The sequence below is a fragment of the Hyperolius riggenbachi genome, chromosome 4 (assembly GCF_040937935.1).
Source record: "Hyperolius riggenbachi isolate aHypRig1 chromosome 4, aHypRig1.pri, whole genome shotgun sequence".
Classification (NCBI taxonomy): domain Eukaryota; kingdom Metazoa; phylum Chordata; class Amphibia; order Anura; family Hyperoliidae; genus Hyperolius; species Hyperolius riggenbachi.
In genome coordinates this window covers 413,052,612-413,069,968 of record NC_090649.1, presented here as the reverse complement: position 1 = coordinate 413,069,968, position 17,357 = coordinate 413,052,612, and the positions used below count along the sequence as shown (strand labels likewise).

Here is a 17,357-nt window from a genome sequence, read left to right as displayed (position 1 = left end):
CTTGCCAACTCATCCTTGAGTTGGTCTGACAACCCCATACGGTATTGGAACTTTAAGGCAGACTCGTTCCAATCCGTGTCCGCGGCCCACCTTCTAAACTCCGAGGTGTACTCCTCCACCGGTCTGCGTCCTTGACGTAAATTTTGTAAGGAAGACTCAGCAGTAGCAATACGTTGCGGGTCGTCATATAATATCGCCATAGCTTCAAAGAGTGATTGTACAGAGGCAAGAGTCTGATGTTTTTGCTCCATCAAATGATGAGCCCATGATTGGGGTTCCCCTTGAAGTAATGATATAATAAATCCCACCTTTGTTTCTTCATTAGCGAAGGTCCTTGGTTGCAGAGCAAAGTAAAGTTGACAGGAGTTCCGAAAGGTACGGAATTTAGTGTGGTCACCAGAAAATCGATCAGGCAGTGGTACTCGGGGTTCAGGAGCTGGTGGCAAAACTGGAACGGAAGCTGGAGTAGGCGGAACTGGCTCTGAGGCCACAGGAGCAGAATAGCTAGGGGTGACTGCAGCTGAACCATCACTGTTAGCAAGTGTGTTGATACGTCCTTCTAGTCGAACATGTCCGGCCTGTAGTTCTTTGAAAGCATCAGTTAAAGTAGCCATTTGGGTGCAAAGAGTGCTCAGAACATTCGCTACCTCAGCGGTCTCCATTTGGCTGTAGTATTTTGTAAGGTACCTTGAGGGTTGGAGACCGATGTGCTGGAGGTAGCAGCTCCTGCAACTTACCAACGGGAAACCCTGGAGTGGAAACAGGAATCTCCAGTTGGCACGGGGCAGGAGCGCTTGCAGGAAGTCACTGTAGCGCTCCCACAGGTTGAGTCTGGTACTGCAATGACTCAAACACCAGGTAGACTTGAGGACTGAAGCAGATCCAGGAACGGGCACAGGTCTGGCAGCAAAGCGGGTACTCAAACAGGCGGTGGTCGGCAGCAGAGAGGGTAGTCGTACTTGGCAGAGGTCGGCAACAGAGCGGGTAATCAGACAGGCAGTGGTCGGCAGCAGAGAGGGTAGTCGTACTTGGCAAAGGTCGGCAACAGAGCGGGTAGTCAGACGAGCCAGGTTCAGTAACATCAGATCAGGGCAGAGCTTAGTCAGCACACGGGAACACACACACTCACAGAACTTGCTGCAATACTACAGCAACCAGAGTGTGGTGCTCTCCAGGCTTAAATAGGCCGTTTGGGCGTGCCCAGCGTAACGTACGACGCGCGTGCGCAGAAACGCACGGCGCCACGCAACGCCCACGTCAGAGCAACATGTACAAACAGACGCCCCTCACGCGCGCGCGCGTGCACGCGGCACTCACAGCAACGCCTTCCGGCGCCATTGCCTGCGCCGCCCGACGCGACGCGCATGAGCGCACCACGCCAGGCCGCCGATTATGGAGACCGGCCGAGATGCCCCCGGACGCCTGCCGACATCCGTGCGTGCCAGCCGCCTCGCCTGGACAGGTAACTGACCGTGACAACAATGAAGCAATGACCTTATTACCTTGGGTGTGCCCCCCCCCCCCCCCGAAGCACTCATATAGCCAGCGGTCATTGCTTCATTGTGATACGCAAGCCCCTTCACCGCGGCAAGGTAACGATCACGGAATGGAATTGACACATGTACATGCCCATATTGGGGGGATGAAGTGAAAGGTATGCACTGACTTGACTAATACAATGTGCAGTCACACAGGTGCAGTTAACCTCCTTGCCGGTTATCCCGAGCTCAGCTCGGGGTAACCTGCGCAGGAGGATATCTCAGGCCCCGCTGGGCCGATTTGCATAATTTTTTTTTTGTTACAAGCAGCTAGCACTTTGCTAGCTGCTTGTAACTTCCGATCGCCGCCGCTCGCCGCCGATCCGCCGCAATCCGCCGCGCCGAGTCGCTCCCCCCCGCCCCAGAGCCCTGCGCTGCCTGGCCAATCAGTGCCAGGCAGCGTTGAGGGGCGGATCGGGATTCCCTATGACGTACCGACGTCCATGACGTCGGTGACGTCATCCCGCCCCGTCGCCATGGCGACCGGGGAAGCCCTGCAGGAAATCCCGTTCTCAACGGGATTCCCTGCATACTCTGATCGCCGAAGGCGATCGGAGTGGGTGGGGGGATGCCGCCGCTTAGCGGCTATCATGTAGCGAGCCCTTGGCTCGCTACATGATTTAAAAAAAAAAAAAAATTAAAAAAATGTGCGGCGCTGCCTCCTTGCCAGATTTTTTAGACCGGCAAGGAGGTTAACAGGTATGCAGTGACTGGTATCAATACAACGTGCAGCTGTCACACACACAGGTACTGTGAACAGGTGCAGTGACTGGTGGTATAACACTGCGTGTGCTCACGTAGGTAGGGGCACTGAACAGGTAGGTATACAGTGATTGGTATTACAAATGTGCAGCTGTCATACACACAGGTACCGTGAACAGGTGCAGTGACTAGTGGTATATAACACTGCGCGCGCTCACGTAGGTAGGTGCACTGAACAATATTCAAGTGTGTCTGCTGCGCTCACCAGACTCCGTGACTCACAGTTTTAAATCAAAAGTCCACAGCACTGTATATATCTTACAAAAGTCCTCAAAATTTCATTCAGAAAGTTCCATCCACCATTAGAATTGCCACTGCGGCTCACTGAGGGAATACAGTTGAATCCATCAATCCTAGAAAAATACAAAAATTCTCCACATAGGGTGATACCGTTCAGATCATCAGTAATAGGCAGCACACCACCCAGAAGTGCTCTAGTGAATTGTGAGGGTTGGTGTCATTAATTCATAGACCCACACCCCTTCTCCTAATATGCTCACCAGATTCGGACCACCTCAATTAATGGTGGGCCTTAAGCAATGCTCATATCCATGTGTAAATAGTAATGATCCTGTAATAAAAACAAAACTCGACATAGGGTAATACTGTCCACAAAAATGTATGCTCCCCAGTAGTGTCACTCTGTGTAAACCGTGCTCTCATTCCATGCCGTGGGGGTCCCACTCCCTACACCACAATATGCTCACCAGATGGAGCCCACCTCTGTAAACAGGTGGAAACTGCGCTCAGTAATGCCTTGTGGACACAAACTTTCTTACTCCGATTCATAAAATGTAACCTCTCCTGAGGTATTTTATTCCATTGAATCCAGTGATGTGAGAAGGGGATGATTCTCCATCATGATGTCCTGCACACACTTCCGGTGCCCTCCAATTACTCCCAACTCTTTTGTTTCCAAGCCTGAATTCAGAACGTAGGCTGACTTGTACAGAAATGTATCTTTTGTCTCCAGCCCAACACCCGCATCAGGAAGTTTCTTGCATGCAATGCAAGAAACTTCCTGATGCGGGTGTTGGGCTGGAGACAAAAGATACATTTCTGTACAAGTCAGCCTACGTTCTGAATTCAGGCTTGGAAACAAAAGAGTTGGGAGTAATTGGAGGGCACCGGAAGTGTGTGCAGGACATCATGATGGAGAATCATCCCCTTCTCACATCACTGGATTCAATGGAATAAAATACCTCAGGAGAGGTTACATTTTATGAATCGGAGTAAGAAAGTTTGTGTCCACAAGGCATTACTGAGCGCAGTTTCCACCTGTTTACAGAGGTGGGCTCCATCTGGTGAGCATATTGTGGTGTAGGGAGTGGGACCCCCACGGCATGGAATGAGAGCACGGTTTACACAGAGTGACACTACTGGGGAGCATACATTTTTGTGGACAGTATTACCCTATGTCGAGTTTTGTTTTTATTACAGGATCATTACTATTTACACATGGATATGAGCATTGCTTAAGGCCCACCATTAATTGAGGTGGTCCGAATCTGGTGAGCATATTAGGAGAAGGGGTGTGGGTCTATGAATTAATGACACCAACCCTCACAATTCACTAGAGCACTTCTGGGTGGTGTGCTGCCTATTACTGATGATCTGAACGGTATCACCCTATGTGGAGAATTTTTGTATTTTTCTAGGATTGATGGATTCAACTGTATTCCCTCAGTGAGCCGCAGTGGCAATTCTAATGGTGGATGGAACTTTCTGAATGAAATTTTGAGGACTTTTGTAAGATATATACAGTGCTGTGGACTTTTGATTTAAAACTGTGAGTCACAGAGTCTGGTGAGCGCAGCAGACACACTTGAATATTGTATTTATAAATTTGGAAATCACTGCAGCGATCCTAGAGTCTGGAGGTAGAATATTATAATTGACCTGTGTGGACTGTGGCGCATGAATTAAGTATTATAAGGTGCACTGAACAGGTAGGTATGCAGTGATTGGTATTACAAATGTGCAGCTGTCATACACACAGGTACCGCGAACAGGTACAGTGACTGGTGGATTATAACACCGTGTGCTCACATAGGTAGGTGCACTGAACAGATAGGTATGCAGTGATTGGTATTACAAATGTGCAGCTGTCACGCACACAGGTAGTCACTGAATGTGCTGGGCCTGGCATTGGCACAGTAGGAATTATTACCAAGGGGCCAAGGGCCAGCTGCGACTGACTGACAGGGCTGTATATGCAACACAAGTGTCTGTGACACACAAACAACGCACACACTCACGCACGCACACACACACCACAAGAACAACATTAGCTCTCAAAAGAGCTGTTGAGGGCTGCTTTTTAGCAATAAGTATGAGCAAGCTAACAAGCCTAGCAAGAGCCTAAGCTTTCCCTATGTCTATAGCAGGTTCTCTCCCTTCTCTAATTACTACAGCCACACGAGTGAGTGAAAAGGCTGACTCTGCCTATGTTTTACAAGGGAGGGCTCCAGGAGGTAGTGTAGCCTGATCGGCTACCATGTGTCTGCTGACTGTGATGTAGAGGGTCAAAGTGGACCCTAATGATGTAGTATAGGGGGCGGGTCGAACTCGCATATAGTTCGCAATAAGTTCGCGGTCGAACAGTTCGGGCCATCTCTACCCTTAACCAGTACACTATCCAGCCACTAGACACCAGGGCACTATATAGGAAAGGAAGTGGGGCTACTAGACCGCAGGAAACTATATAGGGGAGGGAGGAGGACCACTAGACACCAGAGAACTGTATAGGGACGAGATAGGGAGCCACTAGACACCAGGGAACTGTATTGGTGAGGCAGGATGACCACTACACACCAGGGAACACTATGGGGGAGGGAGGGGGGCATAATACACCAGGGAACTTTATAAGGGAGGGAGTTGGTCAGTAGACATTGGGTATCATTCATAAAGAGGCTGTCGGTAGTGCGGGAAAACACCGTTCTTCTCCGCAACCGGTAATTAAGACTTCTGGGTGGGCATTCATAAAGAAGTTGCCTGTTGCGATACAAGTGCTGAGGTTTTCTGGAGGAAGCTGGCGGTAGCGTGGCGGAAGACATGCGGAAACATAAAAGCTGCCCGATTCCCTCCGTGCGCTCCCCTGTCTGATGCTGCTTGGGAGGTCCGTCCCATTCATTTACATGTAATCCGCCCGCCTATCGCTACTGTCGAGCAAGCGGTATTTTCCTTCCGGATACCGCTTGCTCTAATCTTTATGAATGGACGTGTTTGTAACTTTTTCTAGATAAATCTAGAAAAACTCCGCACAAGGCGGAAATGTATCGCTCTGTCAGCTTTTCATGCGGAAAGAGCCTTTATGAATGGGGATTATGCTGAGTGGTCGGTAAAGTCACCGGTATTAAGCATTTCCGCATGCGGAAATGCTTTATGAATGATACCCTTTGAGGATGGGCCGCGACTTTCTTCCAGTGTTTCGGCCCACTTTCTATCCGAGTTTGACACCCCTGCTTACAGTGTCCCCTGTGAGGTCCCCTCAGCGACCTTATTAGGAAGGTGTGTTTGCATTGCATACACAGGAAGAAGTATAGAGAAAACAGCGCAGTGGCATGCTTGATGCAGCAGCAGAGAGGATGTATGGTGTAATAATAGCCGGTTATATTTACAGCAGCATCACCGTCCTCTAGTAGCAGCGCGGCGTGTACAGGAAGCCGTACGCTCCACCCACCCTCGCCCAGTACCCCGCCCGCCTCCCATACTTTGCCAATGAGGAAGCGCTGGGGCTTTGGCCCCACCCACTGCTGGGATGACGGGCAGGCGCCAGCGGTGTTGGAAGGTGAGAGCGGAGTAGACTGCTGGCTGCAACAGACGGAGCGCAGCAAGTTCTCTCTATCCCGAGCTGGCAGGGCTGGGAGGGGAAGGCAGGAGCTGCGCCCGGCGGATCGGACCTGCGCAGGGGGGTCATAGCTGGATCGCTGCGGAGATCTCAGGGGTGGCTGTGTGGCCGGAGCCCGTGGGTAATGCGCTGCAGCTGCGGGGCGATGAAGCAGAGGAGAGGATGAGCAGACGCGCTTGGCAGAACAGCCCAGAAGAGCCGTCCCGCCCGAGCGAGCAGACAAGGTAAATAAGCACGTAGGATCGATCAGCCAGGCTGCTGCTTATTGCTATTGACTGACTGCTGCGCAGCGACCACCAGCTGTCCCGGTGCGGGTGTGTGAGCAACAGGGTGGCCGGGACCCTCCCCTATCTGTCATTACAGCCGGTGTGCCAAGCAGGGGTGGGGGCATCCCTGGGCTCAGGAATCCCCCTTCTATTCTCAAAGTGTAATAACTTGCTGTGTGATCCTTCCTAGTGCTCAGCTCTCATTCTGACTGTTCCTGTGATTTGTTTCTAGTTGTGCCTTGCCTTCATGTACTGGCTGTACAGATTGTATCATTTCTCTTATGTTCTCAACACATGGGAGGTGTACCCTGGGGGTACTTGGGCTGGGCTCATGGGGTACTTAACTCATCATAGTCAATCTATTATATAGATCTATCTATCTATCTATCTATCTATCTATCTATCTATCTATCTATCTGAGTGAGTACTTTCTAGTTTATCCGTTTCAGCAAGGATTGTTTGAAGAAAATGCTGTATTATGGAGTACTCCTAAGAAATGTTTCATGGGGTAGTTGAAATCTTAAGCCCCCTCTACACCATTCAATTCCAGGCGCAATCGATCGAATTCTATTTGGATAAATCTGACATGTCTGATTGGGATTCGATCGATCGTGTGATTGATTTGCATTAAAAACTAGCCAAAATCGATCACACGATCGATCAAATCCTGATCAGACATTTTGCATTTAATCAATCAAATTATATCCAATCAATTTGATCGCGCCTGGAATTGAATGGTGTAGAGGGGGCTTTATGCCTGGTACTCAGATTGATGGTCGATTAAATTTATTTCCAACAGGTCTGATTTGTTGATCGATTTTTGTATTGAAGTGATCAGAAAAGATGATCTGAAATTACCCGCAGTAGGGGGAATACCCAGAGAGTGCCCTATATACTCTTATATAGATGTGAGTACTAATTATACAGGCAGTGGCGTAGCTAAGGAGCTGTGGGCCCCGATGCAAGATTTACATTGGGGCCCCCCACGCACTCTAACAATTGATACGGGGCACAAAAACCTGTCAATGGCAATTAGTGTCAGAGGTGCAAGAAGGGGATGGGGAACATGTTAACGATTACCACTATTCAAAGTATGTATAGAAGTGATTATTATGAACACAGGACCAATACAGAGCAAATATGCAGTTGAGGGAGGGCTCGATGCGGTCACAACCTCTGCACCCCCTATTGCTACACCCCTGTATACAGGGTACATAGAAATAAAAATGTAAATCAAGTTATTTCCAATGTAGCTAATCTTATAGTAGAGTCTTCAAAATGACTAATCCCACTTGCATATTTTTATGGTAGGAAACTAGGGCCACCTTACATCTTGAGAAGCTGAAATGAAACTTGCATCAGATGAGACTTTTGAAAGGGGAACAGCAGTTTGTAAACTAAAGAAGCAGTGCTTAGAGACACAAGATACATTTGGATTATACGGTCAGCTGAGCTGCTCGGTAACTGCAATTCTATGACTGACTGTCAACCTTTAATCCCGACACTGTATTGGAGTGGGAATATACACACATGGGGTGTCGTCTGGCATTCTAAAACTGTGGTTTAAAAATTGGCACACACTGTACATACATGTTACTGCACCAACTCTGTCACCAGCTAGTGATCACATGACCGGTTGTAGAGGGGCAGTGAAACTACCTCCTGCCGGCTACCTTTGCACAATGGCAATGCAAATATTCATTCAGTGGGGCTTATGTTTGCCTTGATGAAGAAAAGCTGTCACCTTGTACATATGCTAGATATGTTTGTTTTGGGTCCTTGACTGAGAATCTAACATCTGTACAGCTATCCCGCAACAAATGAGCATGCTGTGTGCTTTAGATCTTGCACCAAAGTGCGCTGCCTGCTTTTTCACTGCCTTTTGTCACAGCTCACCTCTCCATAGAATAATACACGTTGCTTGGGAGTAGCCAAGCAGCATGTCCATACACTGCTCCATTCCCAGAACTGTCGCCTTAACATCACTTGGCCCCAGTGATTCATCACTTGGCCCCAGTGATTGTCACGTGTAAATATGGAAGAAAAAGTAAACCAATAAAATCAGAGCATTAGGTCATAGTTCAGTTTTTTTGGTTTATTCTAAAAAATAAATGTCGTCTTTCTAACTGCTTTAACATTCTATTATTATTATACTAGATAAAAGGCCCGTCCGTTGAAAAACGGACTCTAGGCCTCGGGCACGACCCTTCCCGACCTGCGCGCATCCGCCGGACCCCTTCCTCCTCTGCTCTCTGCAGGGCATGCGCGGCACGTGGATGTATGCCAGGCACAACACACAGACACAGGAGGATGCAGCGACGGGGGTTTTATTATTTTTATATAGCATCAACATCTTCCGCTGTATATAGTCGTCACTAACTGTCCTCCCGAGGGGCTCACAATCTAATCCTAAACCAATTACTTTAACTTATCTGTATGTTTTGGGATATGTGAAGAAACCGGAGTGCCTGGAGGAAACCCACACAGGGAGAACATACAAACTCCTTGCAGCTAGTGTCCTGGCTGAGTTTCCAACCGGGGACCCAGCACTGCAAGGCAAGAATGACTTTTCTTTATCGGTATCAGATATGAGATTTAAGCCTAATACACACCACGCAATTTCCCATCAAATAGATGTCGATAGATAATTTCCAACAGATCCAATCATTTTTTTGATCACCCCTATGCAAATTGATCAGAAAAAACGATCAGAAATCAGATCGGACCTGTCGGAAATTACCGTATTTTCCGGCGTATAAGACTACACCCCCAAACTTTTCCAGTTAAATATAGAGTTTGGGATATATTTGCCGTATAAGACTACTACTCTTCAACGCACACCAAATAAAGAAAAAAAAAATCATATCGTGATGCTAAGTATGAACAGATACTGGAGCTGTACTGTATGTAGTACCCGGTATATTACAGTATACAGGCGATTGAGTGGTTGGATTGGTCAGCTCTCTTTGTCTACCTGTTTATCAGTGCGGTATGGATGAATAGATCACACTGTGCCCATAAAACACGCCTCTTTCACCCTTCTGGCCCACCTTTGTATCCGATTTACTTCCATCTCTGCCTCTCAGATCTTGCATATGTGCACCTGCGCCGCTTCACTGCAGTCCTCAGCTGCGAGATCTGAGAATCGGTAACAGGATAGGGCGTATCACCCGGCATCAATAACACCCGGCTTATAAGACAACCCCTGATATTTCAGAAGATTTTCAAGGGTTAAAAAATAGTGTTATACGCCAGCCTTTAAGGGCCCTTTTCCACTAGAGCGATTGTGATTGCTGAATCGCAAAATCGCAAATCGCTAGTGATTTTTAAATCGCTAGAGTTGTTACTTTATCATAGAAATCACGAGAAGTATTTTCCACTACAGTGATTCGATTTGGAAATCGCTAATCGCAAATCGCAATCGCTTGCTGGAGCGATTTTTACAATGATAATGCAATGCAAATGAAAATCACAAATCGCAATCGCATAACACAATTAATGAAAAATCGCAATCGCTGGCGTTTGTGATTGCGATTGCTAGTGGAAAAGGGCCCTAAGTGAAATTGGCTATGCATTACCGGATATGATGTTAGGGACTTTAATTAATTAATTTTTTTGTTTTTCTTCTGTTGGTTGAGCAGGAGCAGTGGGTAGCTGACTGCATAGTCTTGTACTGTGTTGCATGGTACAGCTGTGGTAGTGTTTCAATTCATGGTCAGTTTTTGTTGAAATGGAATTGAAATCCTGTGATACAATGTGGTTAAAGGATTGCATTTTTTTTTCTTTTTGATGAGGACATTTTGATTATTCGCTGGGTCAAGCAGGCATCTAGTAGTGGATGCCTCCCCTTTTGGCTTTAATGCTTGTTGGTTAGCGCCGAAAGCCATTGGCACGTTTCAGGAATCTTAAGCCTCCTACGCATGCTAGACAGAACTAGGCCGTGGCAGAGACTCTAGTGTGTTTACACTATGACATTGCTTAGAGATCCTTTATACCTGATCTCTGTCACCGATAAATGAGCACATTGCTCCCTACTAACGCTTACCCCACCTGATGGAACCCGCTCCCATCGTGCATCACTCCGTTGCCCCGCCTCCCCTCTCCATAGAAACAGTACATGCTACTCGGCTAAACATCATTATTATTATTATTATTATTATTATTATTATTATTGATTTATAAAGCGCCAACATATTCTGTAGCGCTGTACAAAGTAACAACATGACTTGTATGTCTTACCCGAACTTAGTATTGAGCACAGTCCTTAGAGGCGACACTGATTGAAGGTGTGTATGTATCTTACGTCTCACCCTGGACAGTTAAGCAGAAGATTTTTTGAATAGTAACCTTGGGATCCCTCAGTTAACCTACAACATCCTGTACTTGGTGTGCTACCCAAGTTAATTAATGGTGAAAATGCAGTTAGAACTTCTTGAAACACGTAGTTGAAGGTGGACTGTTTATCCATTCTAGCTTATGTCCTAAAAACGTGTGTGAGAATAGTTTACCATTAGTTTACTTCAGGCTACAGATAATCTGGTTTTCGGAAAACCTGCCAGTTCTCATTGCTAGGATTCTGGCACCAGAAGAGCTGGATGTTCAAACCCTTGCCTAGTTCTTCCTCATTGGCTGATATGGGATACGGTGTAACCCCTCTGCTGCTGGGAGTGTTTGGATCTTGAAAGACTTTCTGTTTGGAAGTCCCATGTGGCAGGTCTCCAGTGACAGAGAACTTGCAGGTGGTGACTATTCCAGGCTCCCCACGGCTTTTGTTTATGCTGATAACCCAGAACGTGTGATCGACAAAAACGCTGTGGGGTTTTTCTCAATGGGGTGAGGTTTCAAGCTGGTGAATAGTGGGTGGAGGAGTTGGGTGAGTCTGAGACTGCATATTTGCTGTAGGCCATATAGAATAACATACCTGACTGAACTAGATAATTTACATTGTGACTGCTAGTTATCTTTTTAAAGGACAACTGTCACAAGCAATTGTAATAAAAAAATAAAATCTAGATTTCTCCCAAAGTAAAATGCACTATGATTTACTTTACTCCTATGTTGCTGTCACATACTGTAGCTAGTAGAAATCTGAAGGATCTGACCAGTTTTTGACTAGTCCATCTTTTCATGGAAGATTATCAGTTATCTTTTTACTGTATTTACAAAATTGGCTGAATGACGACTGCTTAGTCCAACTGCAAAAATGGTGTGCAAACTAGTATGTGTCAGCACACCGGTTTTGAATAAGCTCACGCTCTTTTATTGAGCCATGCGTTACCAACAGGTATAATGGCTTTATACCTGTTGGTAACGCATGGCTCAATAAAAGAGCGTGAGCTTATTCAAAACCGGTGTGCTGACACATTTTTTGCACAGTTTCACTTGAGACATTGCCTATGTCTCAGTGTCAAGCACCCGACCACACTTTTTTGACGGTGTGCCCTCCGCAACCTCTTTTTTCTTGCAAACTAGTATGGAGACTAGCTGTCATAGATTCTATCCAGGGATTGCGATTGAAAAGAATAACGATAATACTGAGAATTTCCCATAAGGAAATGGACTAGTACACAATTTGTCAGATCTGTCCGCTTATTACTACCTACTGCAGGTGAGAGCAAAGTAATTTTATAGTGCATTTTAGTCTAGGAGAAATGTATACTTTATCTGTGTATATATTTTAAATTTTACGATTTTTCTGGTTCACAACCAGTGCAGTTTCCCTTGTAGCTGCTAAGTGAGAGAGCAAAATAACATATTGAAGTGGTTAATGGCATACATTGTTTCACCCTGATTACACTGTGTATATGCAGGTAAAACCAAAGATTTTTTTTTCCACTTTTTGTTTTGTTATGAAATTTAGATTTCACTTTGAAGTATTGCTTGGTGTTATATGTTGTATTTTTAGCAATAAGTTGAAATTGTGCCTTTTTGTTCATAACACAAGTTTTTCTGCATGTTTTCTTTCCATACATAAATATTATTCGTATATTATGTATTACATCTGTGTAATGCTGTGGCGTATTTAGAGGGGTGCCATGCCTGCCCCTGTGTTGTGCCGCCATGCTTGCCCCTGTACCTTCCTGTCACTCAGACCTCAGATCACATTAATTTGTTATCTGGGGGACATGGCTACTTAATTTATGTATTTAGGGCACACTTGGCTTATGCTAGGTACTCACAATGAGATTTTCTGGCAGATTTCCTGCCCGATCGATTATATCCAACCTGTCCAATCTGATTTCGATAGGCTACATGTTACCCGGATATGCCCAATGAAAGGCATCCATCTCATTTTTCTTGTTCCCTTGTTGTATTTGCACAGGTATAACTATTTCTAATATTTTGCATAAGACAGCTGCAGTATGCCATGAGCTGGAACAACCTTATGGGCTTCATTTAACATATAAGCAAACTAGGTCTTTGCCTTGGCAGCACACAGGTTCTGTGGTATTGATGTTGCCTGGCCGGGTTGAATCGTTTTCTTTTGGGTGACCTCCCTTTTTTTGGTGCTTATGTCGTTTCGTCTGTATTCAACACCTGTTTTCTTAATCATGGTAGAAACTTGCAGTTTCATTTTGCACTTCAGTCTATTTCCCATTGTTTTGGTGAAACTTTTTATAGAGCCTAATGGGTGTATTGTTGCTAATTGATTAGTTTGTTGGACTTTTAAGAATGTAACGACTTCTACAGCACAGATTTTTTTTTTTTTCTTTTTTTTCTTGTAACTAAAGTGGAAATTTCCGTTAGGTATTCTTAACTGGAACGCACATGGCATCAAAATATGAAAACTTGATGGCCTCCTTAGTTAGTGGTTGAGCTGTGGAATGCCCTATTGCAGGTGACGTCTAACTGCAAAAACAAAACTTTAAGTTGGACTTAGATACGTTTCTTAACAGATTACCTCTAAAAGTTAGAATTGCTAACAAATTGCTAAAGAATAGTTTTTATGTCTGAAACACATAGTGCAATGCAATTTCCCATCAGTACAGCAGGTCGAATCGATCATTTCTACAGGTCTGATCTGATTTCTGATTGTTTTGTTGATCGATTTTTGTATAGAAGTGATCAGAAAAACAAATTGGACCTGTTGGAAATTATTGATCCGATCTGTCGATATAACCTGACGGGAAATTGCTTGGTGGATAACAGGCATTAGACTTTCATCCGGGTAATCCACCCAACTGCCCTGTGCTACTAGGCAGCACGATTTTCCACCCCTGAGATACAATTGTCCACAACTTTCCTGAGTTTTTTTTTTTTTTTCTATGTAATCTGCTGTAATACTTCTATATTTTTATCCTTAAAGAGACACTGAAGTGAAAAAAAAATTATGATATTATGATTTGAATGTGTAGTACAGCTAAGAAATAAAACATTAAGATCAGATACATCAGTCTAATTGTTTCCAGTGCAGGAAGAGTTAAGGAACTCCAGTTGTTATCTCTATGCAAAAAAGCCATTGATCTCTACGACTTTCAAAGTCGTGGAGAGGGCTGTCTTCTGACTTTTATTATCTCAACTGTAATTGAACTATTTACTTTTTCTCTGCCAGAGGAGAGGTCATTAGTTCACAGACTGCTCTGAAAGAATCATTTTGAATGCTGAGTGTTGTGTAATCTGCACATATTATAGAATTATGCAATGTTAGAAAAAACTATATACCTGAAAATAAAAATATGAGAATATTTTCTTTGCTGCTAATCTTCTAGTAATTATTCATAGTACACAACCAATTCACTAGATCATATTTTTTTTTCGCTTCAGTGTCTCTTTAAGTTGTGTCATCTGTTTTGAAAAATGTTCTATACTAAAAATTGGGGAACATCTAAGTTTAGATGGACCAAGATAACAATTCTGAGTCCTGTCTTCTTCAGAACGCTGAAAATTTTAAAAATGTGGCTTGTGTTCGAAGTGATGTAGTCAGCACCAAATATCCTCCTTACTGGTCAAATATCAATGCGAACTACGTCCCACAGAACTAATGGGTATTGGACCCACGCGAGTCCTTAGTTATAGCCCTAGGCAACGACTAAGAACGCTTTAGGTTTGAAATGATGCGAATCATGCCATTGACGTTGCATCAATGAACCTGCCTCTGTATACATCACCGTTGCCTGGGTAAAGCAGCTTTACCTTTTTGTGTTTTGAGTTCCACCTTAGCTCTTCTGTTGGTTGACGTTCAGCATGGTTGACGTGGGGCATTGTGAGGCTTATTGTGCAGATGCACATTACTGTAGCCAGCTAGGGTTTGAGTCCAGGAGGTTGGCCTTTAACCTAGAAAGTGAGTTACCGGTATTCAGTGTGTCATTCTCCATTTATTTGAAGTTAATGTTTCTATGACACCAGCTTAATAGTAATGCCCTCAAGGAGGCACTAACTGGTCTACTGTACACGCAATAGAAATCTTTATATGGCAGGGAATAAATCACTGGAAGCTAAGTGGCCCAAATTTGTTGTCAGGGAAGACAATCACTGCCAACATGAATGAGGATACTATTTAAAGTGTACCCTAGGCAACATGTGACAGATAAACATGTGTATGTACAGTACAAAAACATTAATAACGAGGCTGTTTCTTTTATTTTTCTGCCTGAAAGAGTTAATTTTCAAGCATAAAAGTGACAGCTTCTCTAGTCCGAACCTTGTCGGGAATATAGTAAACCTCGCTAATAAGCAGATTACAGCGATACAAGTTTTCCTGGGAGAATACAACTTCTGAGGGCAGGGGAGAGATAGGAAAAAGGTCAGTAGTTTATGTATTTTAACTCTGGTACACTTAATAGACTGCCATTGAGCAGAGACAGCAAAAGAAAAGTCATTTTTAAGAGTAGGAGGATAAGTACAATTGTTTGTTTTTTTCAATAGGGGGCACGAGACATGCTTGGCAACAGTTCATGGTAGTCTACAGGTGGCCAAACACAATGCTAAGTGTGGAAACCACATGCAGCTCAAATTTGATAGCTCTGTATCGCAGATTTGGCCATGTATGATCTACGGTGCGTATGGGCATGCTTGGTATTTCTCGGGCAGGTGCAGCACAGCAGTGGATTGATGGCCACATTTGTGTTGCTGCTTTGAGCAATGCAGAGCAAGCAGTGGTTGTGAATAAACAAATTCTCAAACAGATTTCTGCTGAAATTGAGTGGCAAATTCTTTGACCAATCTTTGATCAAGGAGATATCATTTGCCGGCGATTCAAGTGCCTAGCATAAGCCTGTTTCACTACTGACCTTTACTTCCATGCGTCTCTCAGCACATTTCGAGAGGTGCACACAGCTGTCATGTCAGTATAGACTACTGACATGACAAGTGAAACTGGAGCCTGGGGAATTGTCAGTGGATCATGTCTTACAGCCTATTGTATTGGTTTCTAGTATGAGGTGTATTACCATTGTCTCTGCTATAACTAAGTGAAAGGTAGCAATGTGCCTTTCTTGGCCATGAGTCAAACTAAATATTTTGCTAACCTCAAGCATATGTGGTGAGAAACATGTACTATGCTGTTGTAGCCTTTGTGATTTGGATTGATGGAATTTCGAATGTAGCCAGTACAAACTGTGGGAAGAGTCTTAATTGGACTTTCTATTGTAGGATCTACCCAAGTTTACTTTCTTGTGCTACTGCTAAACACATTTAGATTCACTAAGACAAATTACAGCTACATACACACATTGATTGTTTGGGATGGAAATCTAATCTAAATTGTGTACAGAAGTCCCCTGACATCACTGGCAACTCCTTGCAATTCACCACGACTGATCTTCCTCTCTTGACGCGGGCATTCTAATATAAATTACACGTAATACATTTTCATAAGCGTGATGCAATAGCAACGTGGTTTTGCCCAATCGCAAATATTAGCTTTGTTGCATTTTCTTGTGCTTGTGTACAAAATATGAGTGCAAGCAAATTGAATGGTAATTTTTGCTATCCGATTTTCTTGCGATCAAGCAATTTAAAATTTTTAAAATAGGGAAAAAAGATACAGTGGAACTTTGGTTTGCGAGCATAATGTGTTCCAGAAACATGCTTGTAATCCAAAGCACTCTTATGTCAAAGCAAATTTCCTCATAAGAATTAATGGAAACCCAGTTGATTTGTTCAACAATCTAAAAACAGTTATAGTAAAGTATAGAATACAAATGTAAACCAGAATTTTACTATAACTGCATCATTGTCATCTGTTGGGTCACCCCAACCTTTATTTTGTGTGGCTTTAAAGAGAACCCGAGGTGGGATTTTATTATGCTAGTGGGGCACAGAGGCTGGTTGTGCACAGTAACACCAGCCTCTGTTGCCCCATTGTGTGCCCCCAGGACCCCCCTGCGCGCCGCTATACCCCCGCAGTGCTGGCGACAATGTTTACCTAAGCGCTGTCTGTCAGCGCCGCTCCCCGCCTCCTCCGTATCGGCGCTACCCACCGCGTCACTTCCCTCCAATCAGCGGGAGGGAAGGGACACAGGCGGGTAGCGCCGATAAGGAGGAGGCGGGGGAGCGGCGCTGACAGACAGCGCTTAGGTAAACATTGTCGCCAGCACTGCGGGGGTATAGCGGCGCGCAGGGGGGGGTTCTTTGAGGTACACCATGGGGCAACAGAGGCTGGTGATAGTGTGCACAACCAGCCTCTGTTCCCCACTAGCATAATAAAATCCCACCTCGCGTTCTCTTTAATAAGAAATGTATCCAATGAGTTACTTTTTAGGATTTCATGGAAGTGTTACATTGTACAGTCTCTACACTCAGATTAAGTACAATCCTGCAGCGCTAAAGGGAGAAGAACTATCGGCTCAGCTGTGATGATGACGCATGTATACTTTTTTGCTTGTATATCATGACGTTGCCTGTATATCAAGGCAAACTTTCACAAAAACATTTGCTTGTATTGCAAAGTGCTTTTAAACCAAGTTACACTCAATCCAATCTTTTACTGTACTAAACTCA

General features: G+C 44.6%; 1 protein-coding gene across 1 annotated transcript in view; it reads left to right on the top strand.

Moving 5' to 3' along the window:
- Positions 1-6,100: 6,100 nt before the first annotated feature.
- Positions 6,101-17,357, top strand: part of B3GNT2 (UDP-GlcNAc:betaGal beta-1,3-N-acetylglucosaminyltransferase 2) — a 59,263-nt gene continuing 48,006 nt past the window's right edge. Inside the window, exon 1 of the mRNA XM_068232375.1 lies at positions 6,101-6,374. The gene's annotated coding sequence lies outside the window, so the exon portion shown is untranslated. The remainder of the gene's footprint in view (positions 6,375-17,357) is intronic.